Source organism: Somniosus microcephalus, chromosome 32 (assembly GCF_052327205.1).
Source record: "Somniosus microcephalus isolate GS21.2 chromosome 32, FLI_Smic_1.0, whole genome shotgun sequence".
NCBI classification, from domain to species: domain Eukaryota; kingdom Metazoa; phylum Chordata; class Chondrichthyes; order Squaliformes; family Somniosidae; genus Somniosus; species Somniosus microcephalus.
In genome coordinates, this window is record NC_141018.1 from 21866487 (window position 1) to 21885911 (window position 19425).

General features: G+C 46.3%; 1 protein-coding gene across 3 annotated transcripts in view; it reads right to left on the bottom strand.

Annotated features, from left to right (window-relative positions):
• The window catches only part of ppcdc (phosphopantothenoylcysteine decarboxylase), a 109480-nt gene that overhangs the window by 2281 nt on the left and 87774 nt on the right, over positions 1–19425 (bottom strand). The window lies entirely within an intron of this gene.

Below are 19425 nucleotides of genomic sequence, written 5' to 3' on the forward strand. Positions count from 1 at the left end.
GGGGGGGAACTAGCAAATCCACCCTAAAAGGATGGCGAATAAAAAGGACGCCAAAAGATCTAAACGCCTGTACTAGTTTGTACGCGATAGTATCGGATAATGGAAATTCCGATTGGGATAGGGTAAAAAGACCCCGGGAAAGTGAGAAAACCTCACGGAAATTCCTGAGCGGCTAGAAAATGGCCGGGAAAGAAATCGACGGACAAACAGGATGGCGTAATGTAACTTGCCGTATGAATTTGTGCGCGATAAGTATGAGAAAGTTAAGGAAAAGATGGTTAAAAAAAAAGGGATATAATGACAAGTTAATAAAAAGAATGGGAAAGGAAGGTGGGATCCTGAATGGGTTCCCGACCGACAGAAAGAATGGTGGAGTAAGGAGAGCAAGAATAAGGAGGAGAAAACCGTAATGGTTCTTTGTCAGAGCCACCTGAAAAATGTGTAAGATTGGGGCCACATGGGAGAGGGAAAAAGAGGAGTTAGTGGAACAGTTAAAAAAGGTAGGCGCCAAGTGTGCCGCTGTAATGAAGACAAGGTCAGTGCAAAGTGGAAGAAATGATAGTGAGGAGGTTGATTGGGATGATTCAGAAAGAGAAACCTAAAGTTTACTGACATGGATGTTATTAACATCTGTGCTGAAACAAATAAAACACGATTGCTGAGTGAAAGGAACCTTAAAAAATGCTGGGATCTCAGTTTGTGTGAAAGTGTGTGTTAAAGTGTGAAAGTTTTCCTGACTATGGATATTTAAGAAGTTACAGTATTCCGTTTGTCTGAAAGTCTGTCCTTAAAAAAAAATGTCCGGTGTGTTTTAGCTCCACCCACTCTTTTGTACAGAGAGCTAAAAGCTGTTTAACCCTTTGAAGACTTGTCTTGAAGGATGGACAACCGTGTGTTGTTTTAAGTTTGTTAATTGTTTTACAAAAGATAAGCTTCAGCCTTGAAGTCACAGTTGCCAATGTGCCTGGAAGAAAATGAATTTGAATGTTTACAAGGCATGGGTAATTATTTCTTTGTTAATGCGGCTATCGATTCTTTCTTTTCCAAGTGATACTGGTTAGTTTTTAAAAAAAATATTGATCTGGATTGAATTGGAGTTATTGAGGTTAATTAACCTATTAAAACCAGACTTTCATTGTGGCCACGGTGAAATTCTGGTTGGTGTAAATTTGTGCAGACCGTATTGAATAAGATATTTAATGATCTGAAACCAGACATTGAAATATTTACAGTCTTGGATATAGCGAACGGGTTCTGGTCCGTACCATTGGCAGAGGAATCACAAGGGAAATTCGCCTTTACTGTCAGGGATAGACAGTATACATGGACCAGGGTCCCGCAGGGGTTCCACAATAGTCCAAATATATTCCACCGTGTACTGAGTCAAGCCTTAGACGAGTTAGACCTATTAAAGTACCAGAGTGCCCTACTCTAATATGTTGATGACATAATGATTGCATCAGAGGATGCCAAAGGACACATGGGAGCATTACTAGCCACCCTCCAGACACTTAAGAAAGCTGGCTTTAAATTGAACCCAAAAAGGCACAGCTTGGACTGTCCAAAGTAAAGTATCTAGGACACGAGATTAGCCGGGGGTGTAAGGCACTCCCGCAGGAACAAAAGGCAGCCATAAAAGACCTGCCAAGGCCAGTGACCATCCGGGGAGTGAGGAAAGTGTTGGGACTATTTAATTACTGCAGGAATTTTATATCAGACTTTGCAGGGAAAGCAGAGCCGATTCAACGGTTAGTTAAAGGGGGGAGACCCGTCACTGATAAGATAGAATGGGAGACGGAGCAGGAGGAAGCAGATAGGGCCCTTAAACAGGAATTAATAACAGCCCCTGCCCTAGGATTGTCAGATCCCACTCGACCCTTCCACCTATATTGTGATTTAGATCATGAGAGTTATTCAGCCGTGGTAATGCAAGATCACGGAGGGGAACAGAGACCCGTTGCGTATTACTCTGCAAAAAAAAAAAAGACCCAGTAGCGAAGGCGATGCCACGATGTGTGGCTGCAATAGATTGCGCCACCCGGGCGGTGCGAGTAAGCGAACCAATATTGATGATGGGAAAGGTAATTTTGCATACTCAACATACATTAGTGGAACTACTCAACACAGGAAAATTGCGGACTATATCGGATAGCAGGAAAGCTAAATGGGAAGCTATATTAGTCCCCAGGGCTGGAACTGTGATAATACAAAAACATACCGGGGTTAATCCAGCCACGGGCATATTAACGGAAGGAGAAGGGCACAGTTGTCAGATGAAAATGGAGGAAGAAATAGGTAGTGGAATAAAGGAAGACCCACTAGAAAATCCCCATATGATAATCTAGGTAGATGGATCCTGAAAGTATATCAACAGAGAAGCCAGAACAGGGTGGGCAGTAGTAAATCAAGAAGGAAAGACCCTGTTAAAAGGAGCCCTTTATGGGGATAAGTCAGCACAGGTAGCGGAACTAGTGGCTTTAATAAAAGCGTTGGAAATAGCAAAAAACAAACAGATAAATGTTTATACCGACAGCCGTTATGCCTTCGGAGTGGTGCATGATTATATGACACTATGGGCCAGAAGGGGGTACATGACCTCTACGGGATAGGTAGTAAAACACGGAAAATTAATAGAAAGGTTAGTTAAGGCTGCACAGGCACCTTTAGAGGCAGCGGTATAAATAAAAGCCCACACAAAGATAGAGGATATGGACTCACAGGAACCCCAGGACCAGGCCCCTATCGGGAATAGGTATGCAGATCTAGTCGCCAAACTAGCTGCGGAAGAAATGCAACCAAAGGACGCATTCAAAAGCGAAATAAATATAGTCATGACAGTCAGTGGGGTACAGGAAGTGAATATAATGGAGGTACAAGAAAATACTAGTAAAGAGAAGGAGAGATGGAAACAAGCTGGCGCCCGACCGCAAGATGGAATTTGGAAATGGGGCCCCCGTAACCAGGTGGTGGCACCGGAATGTTGCAGACAACAACTGATGGCGCTATACCATGGTGTAACACATACTGGCAGAAGTAACACGTTGCACCTACTGACACAGTACTGGTGGTGGCCAAAGATGGATCGGGAAGTAGCGAAATATTGCCACCGCTGTATAATATGCGCTAAGAATAATGTAGGACAGAGATGTAGAGTTAGAGTAGCAAACCAACCCAGGCCCCAAGGACCCTGGGAAAACCTACAAATTGACTTTACCGGCCCCTTAGCGCAGGACCGGGGGAAGAAATATTGCCTGGTAATAATTGACCAATTTACCAGGTGGGTGAAAGCCTTTGTCACCTGAGATTGCTCTGCAAAAACAGTTGCACTAATATTGGCTACCGAGGTTATACCCCGTTGGGGAGTGCCTCTGCAAATTGACTCAGACAACGGCACTCATTTCACCGGCAAAATGAGAGAAATCTGTAAGCTGCTACACGTAATACAAAAATACCACATAACATATCACCCCCAGACCTCGGGGATGGTAGAAAGAATGAATAGGACACTGAAAAACACGCTGACAAAAGCCATCCAAGAAACAGGGAAGCGATGGTTGGAATTATTACCCAGCATACTAATGAGGCTGCGAGCCACCCCAGGACGAACGACCGGACTGACCCCCTATGAATTAATGACAGGACGAGCTATGAGACTACCAGAGGATTTGGCTGGAGGAGGGGGAGAACCAGGAACAGTACAAGATAGATTAAGGCGATACTTAGTACAACTAAATCAGGAGGTACAAGCACTAAGCAGCAATGACACACTGTAGACTTACAACAGTTAAAGGCTTAATTACCTCTCCTAACATAGAAGATAGGAGCAGGAGTAGGCCATTCGGCCCCTCGAGCCTGCTCCGCCATTCAATGCGATCATGGCTGATCATCCAAATTCGGTACCCGGTCCCTGCTTTCTCCCCATACCCCTTGATCCCTTTAGCCTTCTTGAATATATTTAATGAACTGGCCTCCACCGCCTTCTGTGGTAGAGAGTTCCACAGGTTCACCACTCTCTGGGTGAAGAAATTCCTCCTCATTTCTGTCCTAAATGGCCTACCCTTTATCCTTAGACTGTGTCCCCTGGTTCTGGACTCCCCGACCATCGGGAACATCCTTCCAGCATCTAGCCTGTCCAGTCCTGTCAGAAGTTTATAAGTTTCAATGAGATCACCTCTCATTCTTCTAAACTCCAGCGAGTACAAGCCCAATCGACCCAATCTCTCCTCATACGCCATTCCTGCCATCCCAGGTATCAGCCTGGTGAATCTTCGCTGAACTCCTTCCATGGCAAGAACATCCTTCCTCAGATAAGGCGACCAAAACTGCACACAATACTCAAGATGTGGTCTCACCAAGGCCCTGTACAACTGCAGCAAGACATCCTTGTTCCTGTACTCAAACCCTCTCGCTACGAAGGCCAACATACCATTTGCCTTCTTAACCGCCTGCTGCATCTGCATGCTTACCTTCAGCGACTGGTGCACAAGGACACCCAGGTCTCGTTGCACTTCCCCTTCTCCCAATCTATTGCCATTTAGATAATAATCTGCCTTCCCGTTTTTGCCACCAAAGTGGATAACCTCACATTTATCCACGTTATATTGCATCTGCCATGTTTCTGCCCAATCACCCAACCTGTCCAAATCATCTTGGAGTTTCTCGACATCCTCCTCACAGTACACACACCCACCCAGCTTTGTGTCGTCTGCAAATTTGGAGATATTACATCTAGTTCCCTTGTCTAGATCATTAATATCTCAAGAGACATAAAATAACAATTGCAGCTGCTGCACAATACCACAATGCGAACGGGAACAAAGTTCTTTAAAATCGGTCTGATATGGCAGCTCCCTACTGATGTTCCTGAGTCTCTCTCTGATGATGGACTACCCAAACAAGAAAAATACGCTCAAAGTTTAACCGAGACAAAAGAAATTCAACTCTGCATCGAATGTACGTTTGAATCGGCTATGAGGGCAGATTGTCTATCTTGGAAAGAGAAAGATACTGGGGGCTCGATAAAGGTCTGTAAGATTTTAATCGCTGTGGAGAATTTAGATCCAGGGACACTCTTGGGCACAAAATTTGAGGCACAGTTTAAAGTTAATGGCGTCAAAGGAGAATAAACAATTTTGGCATTTTTTAAGTTAGAAAGTGATAGAATTGTGAAACTATTATCGGCTGGGATGGTGAAACAAAAAACTATGACTTTTTTTTTAAAGGACTGGATTAATTACAAAACAACAACAACTTGTATTTATATAGCGCCTTTAATGTAGTAAAATGTCCCAAGGCGCCGCACAGGAGTGTTATAAGACAAAATAATTTGACACCGAGCCACATAAGGAGAAATTAGGGCAGATGAGCAAAAGCTTGGTCAATGAGGTTTTAAGGAGCGTCTTAAAGGAGAGAGAGGCGGAGAGGTTTAGGGAGGGAATTCCAGAGCTTAGGGCCTTGGCAGCTGAAGGCACAGCCACCAATGGTGAAGCAATTGGGGATGTTGGCCTGAGCGAGAACACTGACGTTGGTGCGCCTATTCTACCAATGGATTTGCAGGATCTTGTGGAGGCAGCGTTGGTGGTACCTCTCCAGTGCTTTGAGGTGCCTGGTCCATGTCTCTGAGGCATACAGGAGGGCGGGTATCACTGCTGCTCTGTAGACCATGAGCTTGGTGCCGGGTTTGAGGTCTTCAAACACTCTTTTCCTCAGGCGACCGAAGGCTGCACTGAAGGCGGTGTTGGACTTCGTCATCGATGTCTGCCATTGTTGACAGTAGGCTCCCGAGGTATGGAAAGTGGTCCACGTTGTCCAAGGCCTTGTCGTGGATTTTGATAATCGGGGGGCAGTACTGTGTGGCGGGGGCAGGTTGGTAGAGGACTTTTGTCTTACGGATGTTTAGTGTAAGGCCTATGCTCTCGTACACTTTGGTGAAGGTGTTGACGATGGTTTGGAGTTCGACCTCCGAGTGTGCGCAGACGCAAGCGTCATCTGCATACTGTAATCCGATGCTAAGTAATCGTCTATTCCACTAATTGTGAGGTTTATTTAGAAACTTGTTTTGGCAAGGTCTTCAAGATTATGAAAGGGTTTGATTGGGTAGATGTAGAGAAGATGTTTCCATTTGTGGGGAAGACCAAAACTAAGGGCCATAAATATAAGATAGTCACTAATAAATCCAATGGGAAGTTCAGCAGAAACTTCTTTATCCAGATTGTGGAACTCACTACCACAAGGAATAGCTGAGTAGCAGAGCGGTCAATAAGCAGGGGGCATAGATTTAAAGTAATTGGTAGAACGATTAGAGAGGAGTTGAGGAGAAATGTTTTCACCCAAAGGGTGGTGGGCATCTGGAACGCACTGCCTGAAAGGGCGGTAGAGGCAGAAACCCTCATCGCATTTAAAAAGTACTTGGACAGGTACTTGAAGTGATGTAAACTACAAGGCTATGGGCCAAGAGCTGAAAAGTGGGATTAGGCTGGAGAGCTCTTTTTTGGTCGGCGCAGTCATGATGGGTCAAATGGCCTCCTTCTGTGCCGTAAACTTCTATGATTCTGTGAATAGCATTGATGCACTTCAGGGGAAGCTAGATAAGCACATGAGGGAGAAAGGAACAGAAAGTTATGTTGATAGGGTGAGGTGAGGAGTGGTGGGAGGAGGCTAGTGTGGAGGATAAACACCGGCATGAATGACCTGTTTCTGCGCTCTATATTCTATGTAAGTCATTTTTTCTTGGATGCGACATCACAACACATATCAAAGCGTTTCACAACATCGTAAACTATCAGGATAGAAATGGCATGCAGATGGGATTGGCTGATCTTTAGGTAAATTAACTTCATGGTTTCTTCGACCTGTAATCATTGTCATGTCACCCGTGTTGAGTGAGTGCGCCTTGTCTCTTTAAGTGGTTATGAGTAATGCCTGGAATAATGAACAAGTTCCATCTAATTTATGTTGGGTACTTTTGGCTCTTTATGCTCAATTACTGTGTATCTGAATCGTTTCAGTGGAAATGAATGAAATACACAGTAAGTGAGCATAAAGAATGATTATGTAAATGAGGTCTGATTGAAATGAGGAATTTCAGCGACAGTTCTGAGGCAAATTCAACTCATTTGAAAATGTCATATTTTAAGGGTTTCCATCTTGAACCCCCCTCCTCTTTATAAATAATGTTGTTTTATACCAAAACTGCTCATATATATTGGCTTTTAGCACAAACCTTCCACTTGAAAAATGGCAATATACCAAGGGGGAAAAATACAGTTGTTTGCGCCTCCCGTAATTGGGCGCTAATGGGGCGCAAAGCAACTAGCGCCCGGGCGCGGCGATGTTTGCACCGCTTGCGAAATTGACCAGACATTTTGTGGCGGCGCAAAACACTACCGCCGCAATCTCCTGTGCCCGCAGATCGTGACGTCAGTCAAGCGTGCAACGCCCCGGACCGGATATTGAGTGGCGCCCCCTGCCTTACCGCTTGCCGCTAACAATGGCAGGTTGAGGGGAGCGCTTTGCAGTCGGGAAGGGGCTGGGGAAGCGCTATTTAAAGGTGACCGCTTCCTGCCTTTTTTTGTCAGCGACATTTTTGCACCACGCATTCTGAGAGAGAGAGAGAGACTTCTGGAAAGATTCAACGCTGTGTGAAGGAGTTTTGGGTACTGAGCAACACTTTGCAGGTTCATTTTGACTTGACCTTCCTTGCATTGATTTAGAAGAGACTATGGGGGCTGCACTCTGAGCTCTTTCCCTGGGTCTCTCCAATGTTCTTTCCAGCAGATTTGATGTACAGGTCTCTCCAGGCCGAGATTCAAGGCTGCAATGAGCAGGGTGTGGATGGAGAGCAAGATTGACCCTCCCCTTTAAGAACTGGCTGGCGCCAGTGTGTCTGTGTTCCATTGCTGACTGACATCACATGAGCTTCGCCAGCGCTCTGAGGTAGCGCCTCGCTCCTCGGCATTAGCGCCTTAAGAGAGTTGTGTAGCACCTGATTTAGCGCTCCAATCACCTCCAGGGGCAATAGAAGCCAAGTTTGCAGTCGAAGGCTATAATTAGTGGCAGGTGCTAAACTTTGCGCCCGGCCGATGATTGCGCCCCAAACGGGGCAATACCGAATTTCTCCCCCCAAATGTTACAAAGTTGTTTATGGCACCGGTGAAGTCTGGTGAAGATCTCCTGGCTAACACAGGACTATCTGAACCAGTGTTACTTTAAGATATGATTTAACAAAGGCCAAAAACCCAAGCCAACATTTCAAAAAGAGGAAATGCTGGAACTACACAAGAAGGTCAATCAGCACCTGTGGAGAGAACAGATTGGCCCAGAAATTCAGGTCTCCACGGGTGAGTACGCACGGGGTACTCACCCGTAGGCCCAATGGAAGTGCCGGTTTCCTGCATGCACTGCGCATGTGCGGGAAACCGGCACTTCCGTTCCCCTTAACGAAGGGGTTCGGAAGTCGAACGCGTGCGCGAGAGAGGCAGAGCGTGCGCATCGAAGTTAGGTTTTTTTTTTTTATATACAGGTTTTCCCGGGAGGGTAAGTCTCCAGAATTTACACATATAAAAAGCAGACGCAAGGCCTGCTTTTTACAAGGTAAGTGGTGAATTAATTAAAATTAAAACATTTTTTCCACAGATTTATTATTTTTAAATACTTTAAAGCAAGGTAAGTTTATTTTTAGCCCTGTTAGAAAATAAAAATATTTTTTTCAAAAATTTAAGTTATTGTTTAAAATAGTTATTTCATGTAATTTATAGTTTATTTAAAAATGTGATTTAAAAAAAAAATATTTGACGATTTATTGATGTTTTGGGGCCCATAGTATTTATAAGTTTTGACAGCTCTTCCTGTCAATTTTATGAATGAAGTATTCCCTGCTCCGATTGGCTCCCCAAGGCCCACGTGATTCCAGGGGACGCTTCGAACTAACTGCGCCCCTGGGATACGCAAGCACTGCGCACCGGCAGCTGGAGCAGGCCCAGGATCGGAATTCCACGCGGGCCCACAGCTCAATGGCCGGCGCGCTAAGTAAGTGCAGGTCGGGGGGGCTTGCACCCGCGGGAAGCCTCCGACCCGAATTTCTGGGCCATGAACATTTCAGGTGGACAGCCCTTCGTTGGAACTGAAAAACTGAAAGATCAACAGGCATTTTAATAGATTCAGGGGAAGAGGTTCAAAAAAAAAATGAGGAAGTATCGATGGGATGAGCTGTAACCTGCTTAAAAGAAAAACAGGAGATTTTTCGATGACTGAGATGATTTTCATAGTAGACAATGAAAAGAAGCATAAAAAAAACCGAAGAAAGAAAGAAGACCTGCATTTATATAGCGCCTTTCACATCTTCAGGACAACCCTTTACAGCCAATGAAGTACTTTTGAAGTGTGGTCACTGTTGTAATGTATGAAACGTGGCAGTCAATTTGCGCACAGCAAGCTCCCACAAACAGCAATGTGATAATGACCAGATGATCAGTTTTTAGTGATGGTGTTTGAGGGGTAAATATTGGCCAGGACACTGGGCAGAACTTGGCTGCTCTTCCTCGAAACAGTGCCGCGGGATCTTTTAAGTCCACCCGAGAGGGCAGACGAGACCTCGGTTTAACATCTCACCCGGAAGACGGCGCCTCCCTCAGTACTGCACTGCAGAATCATTCTAGATTATGGGCTCAAGTCTCAGTCGTGGGACTTGAGCCCGCAATCTTCCGACCCCAAGACAAGAGTGCTACCACTGAGCCACAGCTGACAGCCACCAAACAAAGAATGTATTAATAGCCAAGGCAACCCAACACTTCAATGTCAGGACAGTATTCAGGTTTTGGTTTATTAACCACCTCTTGACTCAGTCATTATAAATAAGTATGTCTTCATAGAAACATAGAAGATAGGAGCAGGAGTCGGCCATTCGACCCCTCGAGCCTGCTCCGCCATTCAATGAGATCATGGCTGATCATCCAAATTCAGTACCCGGTCCTTGCTTTCTCCCCATATCCCTTTAGTCTTAAGAAATATATCTAACTCGGTCTTCAACGGACATAGCTAATACTCCAATAGGAAGACGACTGATAAACCAGCTTGTAAATAAATCGACTTGATTTAAAGCAGAAACAGCTTCGGTAGTGTGCCCGAGAGATAGTGACATGGTGGTTCCTAGAGCTTTGTTACTGCTCCAATGATTGCAGGATATAGAAAATCTAATGCCAGGTACTTGATCTACTTACCTTCCGCTTCATCCACGCACAATTCAAAAATTAATCATTTTACCCCACACAATCAAAATCATTTTAGTTTTAATTTGAACCGCTAAAATAGTTTAAGCAATCTTACCATAACAATAACGATAAATGTAACTGGGGCAAAGTGAGGTTTAATGATGTTAACTGTTTACCGTTAGTAAAGAGCTGCCTATCCCATTGGCTCTTTAATATTAAAATGTATGCCATTTAGGTGCATGTGCTGAGCTTCATTTTCCCTGGCCAGAGAGCAATGCAGAGCCGACAGTATGACTTGGGTCTACAAACCTGCGCTATTCCCAGGTACCAGACTGAAACCCATAATGTAAGAGGCAACCCTGCACAGCACAGCCATTAATTGGTTTGCAATGAAACAGATTATTAATCAAAACCTCATTTGCCTTTCCAAATCTTATTAAACCACCAAATCGAAGCCACTGTGAGCTTTCTTGTCAATTCTCAAATTCATACAAAGATGGCTCAATACAATTGTGGCAGACAATATTTGCCACCGAGCCACACGAGGAGATCATAGAAAGTTACGACACGAAGGAGGCCATTTTGGCCCATCGTGTCCGCGCCGGCCAACAAAGAGCTATCCAGCCTAATCCCACTTCCCAGCTCTTGGTCCGTAGCCCTGCAGGTTACAGCATCCCAAGTGCACATCCAAGTACTTTTTAAATGTGGTTAGGGTTCCTGCCTCTACCACCCTTTCAGGCAGTGAGTTCCAGACCCCCACAACCCTCTGGGTGAAGACATTTCCCCTCAAATCCCCTCTAAACCTTCCACCAATTACTTTAAATCTGTGCCCCCTGGTTTTTGACCCCTCTTCTAAGGGAAATAGGCCCTTCCTATCCACTTTATCTGGGCCCCTCATAATTTTATACACCTCAATAAGGTCTCCCCTCAGCCTCCTCTGTTCCAAAGGAAAACAGACCCAGCCTATCCAGTCTTTCCTCATAGCTAAGATTCTCTACTCCCGGCAACATCCTTGTAAATCTCCTCTGTACCCTCTCTAGTGCAATCACATCTTTCCTGTAATGTGGTGACCAGAACTGCACACAGTACTCTAGTGAGGCCTAACTAGTGTTTTATACAGTTGAAGCATAACCCCCCCTGCTCTTGTATTCTATGCCACGGCTAATAAAGGCAAGCATTCCGTATGCCTTCTTAACCACCTTATCTACTTGGCCTGCTACCTTCAGGGATCTGTGGACATGCACTCCAAGCTCCCTTTGTTCCTCTACACTACTCAGTGTCCTACCATTTAATGTCTATTCCCTTTCCTTGATAACCCTCCCCAAATATTAGGGCAGGTGACCAAAAACGTAGTCAAAGAGGTAGGTTTTAAGGAGCATCTTAAAGGAGGAGAAAGAGGAAGAGAGGCGGAGAGGTTTAGGGAGGGAATTCCAGAGCTTAGGCACGAAGGCACAGCCAGCAATGGAGGGGACGATGAAACTAAGCATCATTCTAAGACTCAATACTGAATAAAAGCTATAGGACAAATAAATCCAGGAAAAACTGTATGACATCCCACACAGCCACATTATTTAGATATACACTGGCACAGGACTGCTCGAAGTATAATTGCTTATTCAAAACTAAATGAAGACTAGCAGTGGGGAGGAAGACACTCTGGCCCCAACAGAAATACAATCTTGTCAGCTCTATTACAAAATCAATTTATTTCAGTCTAAACGAGTGTAGAATTCAAAATCGTAATCCAATTGTAACGCATAAATTATAACAGAGGGATGTTCAGGGAGAAAAAGCATATCATTTGGAGCTTTGCTGGTTTGCTTGCATCTGCAGCGACTAGATCCCTAACGACTTGATCGGTGTCTCTGGATTTCTTTCACCACATAGAGGAATCTCGGAGAATAAATGTGGCAGTAAAAAATAACAAATTCCAATGGCCACCTCTTCAATCAAATCCTTGTAAAATATCTTCGGTTCTGTCAGGCCAGAGGCACAATTGTAAAACTATAATTTACGGCCTACAAGCTGGTGTTTCACCATCCCTACTCCCTTTAAAAGCACAGAATTATACAGCACAGAAGGAGGCACTTCAGCCTATTGTGTCTGTGCCAGCTCTTTAAAAGGGCTACTCAATTAGTCCCACTCCCCTGCTCTTTCCCCATTGTAGTGTATGTACCCGTCTACCTTTAAGAGAACGATTGTATGTAACCGTCCACCTTTAAGAGAACTACTTTAGGTGTTGCACTACTTTGTTGGCTTCTGTATACTGTAATACCGACGGTGACCACACCGGTATATAAGTGCTGTGTCAGGATTTATTGGGCAGATTCGCCCTGACCTTCGAATAGTAAAGTCCTGTTTTAAGTTACTCTGGTAGTCTGTGTATTAATTAACTAAACAACCCACAGACTTTACAGTGGCGACGAGTCCGATCGTACCCTGCGGCAACAATACTTCCGAAGCAGTTAACGAGCGTCGAGAAGAGGCAACCGCCCTCGTCATTCTGCTGGGAGAAAACTCGAGTCTGCAGAGCTGGAAAGGAGGAAGAATTCAGAGACAAAGACTTCCATCAGCAACAGGCACTGACTGTCCCTTCTGCCACGGTGAGGAGTGAGCCGATCAGCACGAGAAGCAAGCCGGCCACGGTGACTGTGAGTAAGGGAAAAGTAGAAAGAATAACCGGAGGATAAGGGCGGTGCACTCGACCACGGTCGAGGGGGAAAGGAGCCGGACAGAAGTCGGGCCCAGAGGCGCTGAGACTGGGGCAGCGTGGAGCAAGGAAGCCGCGGTACAGACAGGCTGGGGACGCAACGGCGTCGTGAGACAGCTAGACCGCGACCGGCGAAAAAGGCCGGGCAGCGACCGAAGCCACGAAGCGCTGCGACCGGGAGCGTAGGCGCGGGAAGATATAAAAACTCAGCCGCAGCCGGGGAGGGAAGCACCGGACTGCGAGAGGGCTGGGCGCGCGATTGGGAGCCGAGCGAGCGGGAGAGGCAGAGCCGACCAAGGGAGACTGAGTGAGAGCCAGTCCAGCAGCTGAAACTGTTCGCCGTCAACGGGGTGTACCCAGCGCCGGTAGAGCCGAGCGAGCGGGAGAGAGACAGAGCCCGAGCAAGGGGAACTGAGCGAGAGCCAGCCCAGCGGCTGAAACTGTTCGCCGTCAACGGGGTGTACCCAGCGCCGGTTGCCCTGCCGAGAAAAGGGAAAGCACTGAAGCCAACGCGCAGGCTGTGAACCTGAAAGCCAGCGGCCATCGCCCGTGGGGAAAGTGTACCCCTCCCGCCAGGGGAAGAAACGCGGGAAGCCGCCATTAGGCGGAGAAGAAGACAGAAGCGGGGAACCGCCATTGAAGTGGGCGGGGAGAGAAGATAAGCGCGGGAAACCGCCATTTTCGCGGGAACCGCCATCTTGAAGAAAAAAATAAATAAAATTTAAAGAAATAATCCGTGGTGTTATCAGGAAGAGAGGAAGATGCCTAAGCGTGGTAACATCAACGATTTTAATTCCGAGGTAGAAGACTGGGCCACGTATGTGGAACGCATTGAGATCTATGGTGAGGCCAATAAAATAGAAGAAGATGACAAAGCTATAACCTTGCTAAACTCGATGGGCGCGAAGACATACGGGCTCTTGAAGCATCTACTAGCACCAGCTAAACCGGCGGATCAGACTTTCGATGATATTGTTGCTGTCCTGAAGGATCATTTTAACCCCGCACCACTGATGTTAGTGGAACGATCCAAATTTTACGCGAGAACGCAACAGAAAGAGGAAAGCAACGCGGAGTACCTGATTGAACTGCGTAGGCTAGCGAAACACTGTCAGTTTAGGGAAAATCTGGCAGAGGCACTCAGAGACAAATTCGTGTGTGGAATGTCGAAGGAAGAAACACAAAAACGACTGCTCGAAGAGAACGATCTTACACTTGATAAGGCTGTCCTTATTGCTGCATCGAACGAAGCCGCAGCGAAAGGAACAGCGGAAATGCAGCTAAAGGCAGCGGCACTCAGTGTGCAGCAAATTACTTCGGGTACAACGAAATGCTATCGTTGTGGGAAGACAACACATGACCAGAACCAATGCTGGTTTAAAAACCAGGAATGTAGGAAATGTGGCAAGCTCGGTCACATAGCTAAGGTATGCTGGTCAGGAAAGAAGACCAACAATAATGAGTCACCACAAAAGAGGTACAGAAAGGTACATGAGGTAACTAGGAAGAATCCGGAAGAACAGAATTCGGACTCACACTCCAACTGCAAGGAACTGGATAGTCTGAGAATTCACAATGTGAGTAATGAAGCTGACCGACAAGCTATCTGGATCACACTACAGATTGCAAAAGTCCAAGTGAAAATGGAAGTGGACACCGGATCGGCGTTGACGGTCATGAATAAGCATGATTATAAAAAGTTATTCAAGCATATTCCCCTACGGGATACGGAACTAGTATTGCAGACATACACGGGGCACAAAGTATACCCCATCGGAAAGATAGAAGTCAAGGTGAGATACAAGGACAAAGATCACCAAAGGATGGACCTGTATGTGTTGCCTGAGGGAGGTCCACCACTTCTGGGATGGGAGTGGATCAGGAAAATAAAGATAGACTGGCATTCACTAAACACCATGACGGTAGATTCCGGAAAGGAAGATGTCAAACCTGAACGGTTGTCCAGAATATTGGACGAAGCTAAAGAGGTATTCCAGCAAGGACTGGGAACACTGCGAGGAATTAAAGCAAAGGTTAAGATTGCAGAACATGCAAGCCCAAAATTTTTCAAAGCCAGATCGGTACCTTACGCAATACGACCTGCTGTGGAGGCAGAACTGGAAGAACTTGAACGATCAGGGGTACTGTCAAAAGTGGACTGGAGTGAGTGGGCCACGCCCATTGTTCCCGTCATGAAGTCTTCACCAAGTAACAAGCCAGGGGGACCGGGGAAGGTCCGCATCTGCGGAGACTTCAAGATCACAGCGAATCCGGTGCTTCACACGGTACAATATCCGCTTCCGCGGATTGAAGATATCTTTGCTTCGTTGGCTGGAGGGAAACACTTCACCAAGATAGACCTGGCACAGGCATACTTACAAATGGAAGTCGAGGAAGAGTCGCGTCAGTACCTCACCATCAACACACACAGAGGCTTGTATCGTTATAATAGACTGGTTTTTGGGGTAGCTTCGGCTCCAGCAATTTGGCAGAGGGCCATGGAGCAGGTATGACAAGGAATTCCAAGCACGCAGTGTTACTTAGACGATATCCTGATTACGGGAGAAGACGAGGAAGACCACCTCACAAATTTGAAACTGGTGCTCACTAGGTTGAAGGAATATGGCCTTCGAGTTAATCGCAAGAAATGTGAGTTCTTCCAAAAACGGATCTCGTACTGCGGTCGTGTCATTGACCGAGAGGGGCTGCACAAGTCACCTGACAAGATAGAAGCTGTCGTGAAGGCCCCCGCTCCGGAAAACGTATCACAGTTAAGATCATTCTTGGGGTTGATTAATTATTATCACAAGTTTCTGCCGAATCTATCCACGGTGCTGCATCCGCTGAATGCTCTGTTGCGGAAAGAAGTACCATGGAAGTGGAGTGAGGAATGTAAAAAGGCTTTTCGCAGAAGCAAGGCGTTGATTACCTCTGAAGAAGTGTTGGCTCATTTCAACCCAACGTTACCTCTTCGTCTAGCTTGTGATGCTTCCCCCTATGGAATTGGAGCAGTACTTTCACACAAGTTACCAAATGGCTCGGAAAGGCCAGTGGCATTCGCGTCCCGATCATTGACCTCCGCGGAGCGAAATTATGCTCAAATAGATAGGGAGGCCCTCAGCCATGTGTGGGGCGTAAAGAAATTCAATCATTACCTGCAGGGCAAGAAGTTCACATTACTGACAGACCACCAGCCGTTGGTGTCCATATTCAACCCTAACAAGGCCGTTTCCACCATGACAGCGCAAAGGTTACAGAGGTGGTCCGTGTTACTTGGGGCACACCAATATGACATCGAATACAAAAGGTCCAAACAGCATGGAAATGCTGATGGGTTATCGCGCTTGCCATTGCCGATAGTAGAAGAAGCGACTACAGTGGACCCGGTAGAGATGTTCCACTCATCCATAGTGGAATGTCTACCAGTAACAAATTCGATGATCGAAAACGAAACAAGAAATGACCCGACTCTCTCACGAGTCTATGATTTAACGGTGGAGGGATGGCCAGCACAGGGCGAACCAACGCTGCCAGCATTTTCGCAGAGAAAAGAACAGCTGTCAGTGTGTCGAGGAACCCTGATGTGTGGATCTAGAGTGGTGATTCCACCCAAACTTCAACAGAAGGTGTTAAAGGAGCTGCACGAGGGACATCTGGGTGGAGTGAAAATGAAGAACCTAGCAAGAGCGTTTGTGTGGTGGCCAGGCATTGATGGGGACATCGAAGAAATCACTAAGAGCTGTCTAGGATGCCAGAAGGTCCAAAACGCGCCACCACAGGCTCCTCTGCATCCATGGGAGTGGCCCTCATCTCCTTGGCAAAGGGTACACATCGACTTTGCTGGTCCATTTATGGACTCAATGTTTCTAATAGCGGTGGATGCACACTCCAAGTGGCCGGAGGTAATAAAAATGTCCATCACCACCACGGAAAAAACCATCACAGTGTTAAGGACCATGTTTGCTAGGAATGGGCTGCCGGAACAGATCTGTTCTGATAATGGACCGCAATTTGTGTCCGAAGAATTCAAGAAATTCTTAAAGAGCAATGGGGTTAAGCACTACACGTCAGCCCCATACCATCCCGCCTCCAATGGATTGGCTGAAAGGTTTGTCCAGACCTTCAAGAAGGCCATAAAGGCCATGGGTAATGAAGCCATTAACTTACAAAATAAGGTGGATAGCTTCTTGTTGGCGTACAGGAATGCAACACATGCGGTCACAAATCAAACTCCCGCCATGATGTTTTTTAATAGACGACTAAGATGCCGGCTGGATTTGCTTAAGCCAAACGTCAGAAGGGACGTAGAGAACCGGCAATTCCAGGGCATGAATGAAAGGCCAACTAGATCTTTTCAGATAGGTCAACAAGTTTTGGCCCGGGACTACCGTACCGAGAAATGGCAGCCTGGAACTACTGGAAAAAGGCTAGGGCCGTTGATGTATACGGTGGACATTGGGGACAGTATAATAAGGCGCCATGTTGACCAGATCATAGGGTCAGCCACAAATGGCCAACCTACTCCACCACCTTACACGGTTAATGTTGAGACAGAGATACCCAGAACACCTACCTCCGATCTGGTAATACTGGAATCAGATGAACCTGACACTGTCCTTCAAGCCGAATCGACCTTGCCAGAAGCACCTACTACCCCGCCGGGAGTTACGACACCACCGAGGCGTTATCCGGACAGAGTCCGGAGACCTCCAGAGAGACTGAATCTGTGAACTGTCTTGCATAAAGTTGTATATATGTTATAATGTATGTTTAATGGGGAATCAGTATGTTGTAAGCTAAAAAGGGAGGATTGTAGTGTATGTACCCGTCTACCTTTAAGAGAACGATTGTATGTAACCGTCCACCTTTAAGAGAACTACTTTAGGTGTTGCACTACTTTGTTGGCTTCTGTATACTGTAATACCGACGGTGACCACACCGGTATATAAGTGCTGTGTCAGGATTTATTGGGCAGATTCGCCCTGACCTTCGAATAGTAAAGTCCTGTTTTAAGTTACTCTGGTAGTCTGTGTATTAATTAACTAAACAACCCACAGACTTTACACCCATGGCCCTGCAAATGCTTCCTTTTCAAGTATTTATCCAACTCCCTTTTGAAAGTTACTACTGAATCTGCTTCCACCGCCCCTTTAGGCAATGCATTCTTGGTCATAATAGCTAGCTGCGTAAAAAGAAATTCTCCTCATCTCCCAGGGAAATCTTCTTCTTCTTCTTAGGCAGTCCCTCAGAACCGAGGATGACTTGCTTCCACATTAAAAATGAGTTCTCAGGTGAATGATGAGTTCAATGCAGGACCTACAGTCTCTGTCACAGGTGGGGCAGACGGTGGTTGAAGGGGCGGGTGGGTGGGGTGCTTGGGTTGACGTGCGCTCCTTGTCCTGCCTGCGCTTGGCTTCCGCTTGCTCCTGGCGAAGAGACTCGAGGTGTTCGGCGCCTTCTCGGATGCTTCTCCTCCACTTTGTGCGATCTTGGGCCAGGGATTCCCAGGTGTTGGTGGGGATATTACACTTTTTCAAGGAGGCTTTGAGGGTGTCCTTGAAGCGTTTCCTCTGCCCACCTGGGGCTCTCTTGCCGTGCCGGAGCTCCGAGTAGAGCCCTTGTTTTGGGAGTCTCGTATTGGGCATGCGGACGATGTGACCCGTCTATCGGAGCTGATCGAGCGTGGTGAAAGCTTCAATGCTGGGGATGTTGGCCTGAGCGAGAACACTGACATTGGTGCGCCTATCCTGCCAATGGATTTGCAGGATCTTGCGGAGGCAACGTTGGTGGTACCTCTCCAGTGCTTTGAGGTGCCTGCTGTACATGGTCCATGTCAGGGCATTCAAGTGCGAACACTTATGACAGTCCCATGAAATTTCCTCGTCTCCTCCTAAACTGAGGCATTTAATGAACTTTAAATAAATGGGTTAACGGCTCTGTTTAACTAATAGACCAAGGAACTTCATACAATCATGTTAAGTGTTTGCACACAAATGTTCACTCAGCCAAGTGAACAGAAGAACACAAGAACATAAGAACATAAGAATTAGGAGCAGGAGTCGGCCATTCGGCCCCTCAAGCCTGCTCCGCCATTCATAAGATCGTGGCTGATCTTCCACCTCAACTCCACTTTCTCACCCGATCTCCATATCCCTTGATTCCCCTGGAGTCCAAAAATCCATCTATCTTAGCCTTGAATATACTCATTGGCTGAACCTCCACAGAGGCCTCTGGGGCAGAGAATTCCAAAGATCCCCACAACCCTCTGAGTGAAGAAATTTCTTCTCATCTCAGTCCTAAACGTCCGACCCCTTATCCTGTGGACATCCATGGACTTTTCAGGCCCTGTTTCGTCAAATCACAGTTTTAACATTTTTCTCACTTTTGTACACTTTGGGCTGGATTTTCATTGAGGAGGCGGGTAGGAGGCAGGACTACAACTTTCGGGGTTGTAGTCCCACCTCCATCGAGTTATAGCCAACCCACGCGATTTTGACTTGATTGACC